The sequence below is a fragment of the Poromitra crassiceps genome (assembly GCF_964638095.1).
Source record: "Poromitra crassiceps genome assembly, chromosome: 14".
NCBI classification, from domain to species: Eukaryota; Metazoa; Chordata; class Actinopteri; order Beryciformes; family Melamphaidae; genus Poromitra; species Poromitra crassiceps.
Window position 1 is genome coordinate 32,071,411 of NC_139633.1, and position 7,893 is coordinate 32,079,303.

The window sequence follows — 7,893 nt, forward strand, 5'->3', positions numbered from 1 at the left end:
TGTGATACACATTCCGTGCATAGAATAACGAATCAAAAACATCCAATAAAAGGATAAAAGTACACACGGAAAGAGCTGGTAAAAAAGAAACAAAAGCAATAATCAAGGATATGTCAAACGATAAAAATAAGATGAATTCAAAGAGGACAGTGAGTTAAGCTCATCGAAGTTCCTCAGCAAGGCGATTCCACAGGGTTGGGCCCCTCACAGCGAAGGCTTTGTCACCCTTCGTCTTATTAAATTAAACCTTGACTGGGGAATAGCGATCACTTTTACGATACCTGAGGACCTCAAGCTACAGCCGGGAACATAGTCACTTAAAAACTCAGCCTGGTAGCTATAGGTGCCATTAAAAAGCTATAGTGCCTTAAAAGTCAACACTAACATTTTAAAATCAACTCTAATTCTTCTTCTTTTGTCATCGATCGATATCCTGTCATTTTTGAAGCTATGGTGTTTAACAGCAATATTGCTCTTGGCTGCGGTCTGCCTGACTCCAAGCAAGGCGGATAGATAAGGCATCGGAAAGGTTTGTTTCTCTTCGTTTGCTGTCACGCCTGATGACGAGGAACTGTGGAGACTGACAGGAAGTGGCATCACGTGAAGGGAAATGAAAGTGGAGGAGGCGTCACGCAGAGAACGTATACAGTATATTCATTCAGATGCGTGGAGGTGGCCAGGCCACACGCACAGTGCGATAATATTGGTTTTGAGTTTCCTGGGAAAGACATAAATGAGGATGTCATGATGTGAGCTGGGTTAAAACGCGCGATGATAATATAGAGTAAATATATATATAAATATATAAGGGATCTGGAAGTAATAGCTGGAGAGTGATGCCATGTCATCATTCCCTGCTCTGGATAAGAGCATAAACAGCTGAAACGTGAATGAGATCAAACGGTATGATACTGATTCCCATAATGGAACAACCTTTCTGACATCTGGGACTCGTCGTCTGGGTGTATTGGATGAACTCGTCATCTGGGTGTATTGGATGAACTCGTCATCTGGGTGTATTGGATGAACTCGTCATCTGGGTGTATTGGATGGACTCGTCGTCTGGGTGTATTGGATGGACTCGTCGTCTGGGTGTATTGGATGAACTCGTCGTCTGGGTGTATTGGATGTTGACTTTTTCATTTTTCTCCACCTGCTCCCCTTTCACTTATTTTCTCCCTATAGTAACAATTAAAGGGATTATATGTGATTACACTATGCACTGAGAAGCTGAAGGGTTTTGTCCACATCATGCAGATAGATCTAGGCCTACATCTCTTTTGCTTTCCAAGAAACCACATTAAAACCCTCAGATGGTCTTCGTCTTTTGGTCACACCGAGGGCCTTCGGGTCAATTTGACCCGGCTCATGTTCAACCATTCTAAAGTCGTTATAAACCCCCAAAAATCCTACTAATCATAGTTTGTTCTTCATTTTAATAAAGAGCTACTCAAGTTTATTTATTATCTCCGCGAGGAGATTATGAGATTGTCGCTGTCAGTGCGTCTGTCTGTCTGTGCGTACGTGTGTTCCTGCGTGCGTGTGTTCCTCCCGGATCTCGAGAACCGTTGGTCGGATCTACTTCAAACTTTGGGAGTGTACTAAGGAGTACGTGATGGAGTACAGTGACCTGTTTTCGTGCAATTCGGTATAGCGCCACCTACTGGCAACACAGTGCGTGTGTTCCTTGTGTGTTCCTCCCGGATCTCCAGAACCATTGGTCGGATCTACTTCAAACTTTAGGAGTGTACTAAGGAGTACGTGACGGAGAACAGTGACCTGTTTTCGTGCAATTCGGCATAGCGCCACCTACTGGCAACACAACAAGTGGTTTATCTTGAGAACCCCTCGTCCGATCAACTTCAAACTCGGGGAGTGCGCTTAGGGGGACCCAACAGAGTGCAGGGAGCTGAATTCCAGGCAATTCGGCATAGCGCCATCTACTGGCAACAAATAAAACTTCTTGCAATTCGCCTTAGCACCACCTACTTGCAACAAAAAATGCTTATCTCAACAACTCTTTCCAGGGGTTTCCACCCACACAGGGTCTATGTGCCGACAGGCCGCAATGCCGATAGCCCACAAGCAGAACCAGCTCATGAGCGAGGTGGCGTGCAGCGTGTCGGTGGACCGGCTGGAGCTAACCTCTCCCAGCCCCCACGCCAAACCTAACCTCCCCCCATGCCTAAACCTAACCTCCCCCAGACCCTAACCCAAAACCTAACCTCTCCCACCCCCCACGCCTAAACCTAACCTCCCCCAGAACCTAACCCAAAACCTAACCTCTCCCACCCCCCACGCCTAAACCTAAGGTCGGCATTGCGGGTGGTCGGCATAGCGGGTGGACACCCCACACAGGTGCAAGAGAGGTGACCTGTAGCTAAAAATAGCAAAAAAGTATCAAAACATACTGTCAACTCTGAGTGAACTTTCATTGTGTGTGTGTGTGTGTGTCAGAATGCAATGTTTACTAGAAAATACCAATATGTCTAACATTTTCAAAGAAAGAAATTGTCTAAATTTCACTTCTGACCCCTTTTAGCCTCCACTTTCAATGGCCGGGTCAAATTGACCCGAAGACCATGGGTGTTATATGTTGATGCAGGGGGGGGTAGCAAATGCATGAAATGTATCATTTTCATATCACATGTTTAGTACAGTAAATGAGCCAAGCAGAAGAAGTTTAATAGAGAAAAAAATATTTTAACATACTTTTCCTTGATGTTGAAATTCTAAAACGGGTCAGATTGACCCGAAGACCATGCGAGGGTTAAGCTGTTTTTGTTGTTGTTGAAAGATATGAACACTGCTGTGGCCTCTTTTGGTCTTGAATATGACTCTATGGGAATAGGACTTGAATTGGTCTTAACTTGGTCTTAACCCTCTTTTGGAAATGTTAACAATCTCTTTCCTACACGGCAGCTGAAACAGACCGAGGAGCTAAATGCTAATCTGAACAGCTGAATACATAAATAGCCCCGGCGTCGCCTCCTATGGCCGACTACAACACAGTGACGCCATCTGTCACTGCCCTCCTCAACATCAGCGGAAATGGCACCACGCCCACTGCAGACCGGCTGGCCCAGGTGATTGGCTGGCTGACCTTCATCATCGGGCTGCCAGCCATCGGATTGGCTATTTACACCCTCAAGCATCTGGCCAAAGGTTTGCGTGGGCTCTGAAAACCTGCTATCTCCAATGTAAAGCTAGCCTGATGGATGGAGAAAACCTTCTATCTCCAATGTAAAGCTAGCCTGATGGATGGAGGACAGACTTGGCTGGTCACCAGCTTGACGACAGTTTTATGAGAACAAGCCTCAATCTAAACACAGAGTTTAGAAATAATGTGACCAAATGAAAACAAATAATGCAACAATTAAAATGGTAAACGTTCGATTAGGCTATGCTATGTGATTTCAGTTTTTGTTTGATATTATTTGATATTATATTTGTCTTTCATTGAGGCATATTTGTATCATCCTGTTAATTTGACCGCACATTATAGTTTTGTTGAGGAAAGTGCTGCATAAAATATGCATTACAGTATTATAGGTCAACAGGTGGAATTAAACATGTTAACCATTAAAGGTATATTTAGGTCTAATAGTAATTCTATGTCCTCTGTCCAGGTCAGAATAAGATTCCCATCTACGTCATCAGCCTCTTGGTGTCCGATATCCTCAGTTTCATCGGGCGGCCGGAGCTTGCGGGCGGCTCGGTCCTCTCCTCCGACGTCACCGACCTCCTCTTCTACTTCGGCATCGTCTCCAACGTCACCTTCATGTTGTTTATAGCCCAGGAGCGCCATCTCCTGGTGAGCTGCCCGCGGTGCCACGCCTGGTGTGGGGCCCTGAGGGGCTCCCGGCCGGTCTCCCTGGCCGTCTGGGCCGCCCCCTTCGGCGTCCTAGTCCTCGCCGTGCTGCACTACTTCTTCTGGTTCGCCGTGGCTCTCCTCGCGCCTTTCCCCCTGCTCCTCTTCTTCGCGGCGGACTCCTGGCGGGCCCTGCTTTGCTGCAGGTCAAGTCAAGTTCATTTGTATAGCCCTAATTCACAAGCATGTCTCAATAGACTTTACAGGTGTAGCGAGGTCTAGCTAACCCCAATCAATATACAGAATTGAAGGGGTAAAAAACAAGCATAGCAAGAGAAGAGAGGCAAGAGGAGAGAGAGAGCAGAGAGGAGAGTGAGGAGAGAGAACAGAACAAGAAGACAGGAGAGGGAGAACGGAGGAGAGGGAGACAGGAGAAGAGAGAGGGAGAGAGAAGAGAGTTAAGAGGGAGACATGAGAAGAGAGGGGAGAGAGAAGAGAGTTAAGAGGGAGACAGGAGAAGAGAGGGAGAGAGAGAAGAGAGTTAATAGGGAGAAAGGAGAAGAGAGGGGGAGAGAGAAGAGAGTTAAGAGAGACAGGAGAAGAGAGGGGAGAGAGAAGAGAGTTAAGAGGGAGACAGGAGAAGAGAGGGAGAGAGAGAGAAGAGAGTTAAGAGGGAGACAGGAGAAGAGAGGGGAGAGAGAAGAGAGTTAAGAGGGAGACAGGAGAAGAGAGGGAGAGAGAGAAGAGAGTTAATAGGGAGACAGGAGAAGAGAGGGGAGAGAGAAGAGAGTTAAGAGGGAGACATGAGAAGAGAGGGGGAGAGAGGAGAGTTAAGAGGGAGACAGGAGAAGAGAGGGGGAGAGAAGAGAGTTAAGAGGGAGACAGGAGAAGAGAGAGGGGAGAGTTAAGAGGGAGACAGGAGAAGAGAGAGAAGAGAGTTAAGAGGGAGACAGGAGAAGAGAGAGAAGAGAGTTAAGAGGGAGACAGGAGAAGAGAGGGGAGAGAGAGAAGAGAGTTAAGAGGGAGACAGGAGAAGAGAGAAGAGAGTTAAGAGGGAGACAGGAGAAGAGAGAAGAGAGTTAAGAGGGAGACAGGAGAAGAGAGAAGAGAGTTAAGAGGGAGACAGGAGAAGAGAGAAGAGAGTTAAGAGGGAGACAGGAGAAGAGAGGGGGAGAGAGAAGAGAGTTAAGAGGGAGACAGGAGAAGAGAGGGAGAGAGAGAAGAGAGTTAATAGGGAGAAAGGAGAAGAGAGGGGAGAGAGAAGAGAGTTAATAGGGAGAAAGGAGAAGAGAGGGGGAGAGAGAAGAGAGTTAAGAGAGACAGGAGAAGAGAGGGGAGAGAGAAGAGAGTTAAGAGGGAGACAGGAGAAGAGAGGGAGAGAGAGAGAAGAGAGTTAAGAGGGAGACAGGAGAAGAGAGAGGGAGAGAGAAGAGAGTTAAGAGGGAGACAGGAGAAGAGAGGGAGAGAGAGAAGAGAGTTAATAGGGAGACAGGAGAAGAGAGGGGAGAGAGAAGAGAGTTAAGAGGGAGACATGAGAAGAGAGGGGGAGAGAGGAGAGTTAAGAGGGAGACAGGAGAAGAGAGGGGGAGAGAAGAGAGTTAAGAGGGAGACAGGAGAAGAGAGAGGGGAGAGTTAAGAGGGAGACAGGAGAAGAGAGAGAAGAGAGTTAAGAGGGAGACAGGAGAAGAGAGAGAAGAGAGTTAAGAGGGAGACAGGAGAAGAGAGGGGAGAGAGAGAAGAGAGAAGAGAGGGAGACAGGAGAAGAGAGAAGAGAGTTAAGAGGGAGACAGGAGAAGAGAGAAGAGTTAAGAGGGAGACAGGAGAAGAGAGTTAAGAGGGAGACAGGAGAAGAGAGAAGAGAGTTAAGAGGGAGACAGGAGAAGAGAGGGGGAGAGAGAAGAGAGTTAAGAGGGAGACAGGAGAAGAGAGGGGGGAGAGAGGAGAGTTAAGAGGGAGACAGGAGAAGAGAGGGGGAGAGAGAAGAGAGTTAAGAGGGAGACAGGAGAAGAGAGGGGGGAGAGAGGAGAGTTAAGAGGGAGACAGGAGAAGTGAGGGGAGAGAGAAGAGAGTTAAGAGGGAGACAGGAGAAGAGAGGGGGGAGAGAGGAGAGTTAAGAGGGAGACAGGAGAAGAGAGGGGAGAGAGAAGAGAGTTAAGAGGGAGACAGGAGAAGAGAGGGGGGAGAGAGGAGAGTTAAGAGGGAGACAGGAGAAGAGAGGGGAGAGAGAGGAGAGTTAAGAGGGAGACAGGAGAAGTGAGGGGAGAGAGAAGAGAGTTAAGAGGGAGACAGGAGAAGAGAGGGGGGGAGAGAGGAGAGTTAAGAGGGAGACAGGAGAAGAGAGTTAAGAGGGAGACAGGAGAAGAGAGAGGGGAGAGTTAAGAGGGAGACAGGAGAAGAGAGGGGAGAGAGAGGAGAGTTAAGAGGGAGACAGGAGAAGAGAGGGGAGAGAGAGGAGAGTTAAGAGGGAGACAGGAGAAGAGAGGGGGAGAGAGAAGAGAGTTAAGAGGGAGACAGGAGAAGAGAGGGGAGAGAGAGGAGAGTTAAGAGGGAGACAGGAGAAGAGAGGGGAGAGAGAAGAGAGTTAAGAGGGAGACAGGAGAAGAGAGGGGGGAGAGAGGAGAGTTAAGAGGGAGACAGGAGAAGAGAGGGGAGTGAGAGGAGAGTTAAGAGAGAGACAGGAGAAGAGAGGGGGAGAGAGAAGAGAGTTAAGAGAGGGAGAAAAGAGACAGAAGAGAGAGCATGGAAGAAAAAAAGCCAGTCTAGATTACCCTAACCTTAACCTGAAGTACCTAGCAAACAAAGAATCTAGCTAATCGAAATCTAACCTACCCTAACCTTAGGTCCACCCCGCCGACCGCGGAGATGAGGCGGACGGTGTGGGGCCTGGCGGTGGTCCTGGCCAACTACACCCTGCTCTACCTCCCCTTCATCCTCAGCGTGCTCCTGGAGTCTCTGCAGTTTACAGAGGTGCGCTACCTGCGGCTGGTGTCCCACCTCATGCTGTACCTCAGCCCCCTGGTGGACCCATTCCTCTACCTCTTCATGACCAGAGGGCCCAGAGAGGTGCTGCAGGCGCTGCCCTGCTGCCACCCACAGGACAGGAGACCCACTGTGGACACTGTGGCCGAGACCGTGGAGGAGACGCAGGACAGGAGGTCCACTGTGGACGAGACCGTGGAGGAGACGCAGGACAGGAGGCCCACTGTGGAAGAGACCGTGGAGGAGACACAGGACAGGAGGCCCACTGTGGACGAGACCGTGGAGCAGACACGGGACAGGAGGCCCACTGTGGAAGAGACCGTGGAGGAGACACAGGACAGGAGGCCCACTGTGGATGAGATCGTGGAGGAGACGCGACTCTGAGGGGGCACACAATCCTTAACACTTTGAGTGCCACGGCCCTTGGGCAAAAGGTGCTGTACTGTGCCACATAGGCCGCAATGCATTTTAAAACAGTCATATAATTTCTTTAATAATTACTATGTAAACACTGAACACGCACAAATAACGATGAGACTCTCTTCTATCACCTGCAAAAAAAAGTTTATTGATCCCATTTTCCGTTCTTTAGTTATCAGCCGGAGAAGATAGCTTGATTTAACAAAAAAGAGCAGTTTTTTTTTTAGAAGCTGAGATAATGGCCCTTTTGTGAAATTAAACATTTCAAACACATCACTGACTCTGAAGCTAATTTTCTGATGTAGTCACACCTCAAAAATAATTTCCTTCAATAAAACAGTGAAGGCCAGGGAATTTTGTTTGGAAGAATAATATTTTTAGCTGCAACCAGCAGCGCTGGCCCCTGCGTGCGCTGCTGGTTGCAGCTTCTTGCTGATCTTGATTTGCTGCTGGTGGGCATCGGATATTCTGGCTTGCGTTTGCCAACCCTGTCCTGCTGTCTGGGTCTGTCTGGGTCAGTGTTGTGTGCTGCTCTGCGTGCCCCACCTCCCCCCCTCCGCCTCCCCCCCCCCCCGTTTTGGGAGGAGTGTCTCTCTGCTCTGCTCGGCTGTTTGCTCTGCGTGTGCTCAGCACTGAAAAGTCCGCTAGATCCAGCTTTTTTACAGCCGCGTGTACCAGCTCCC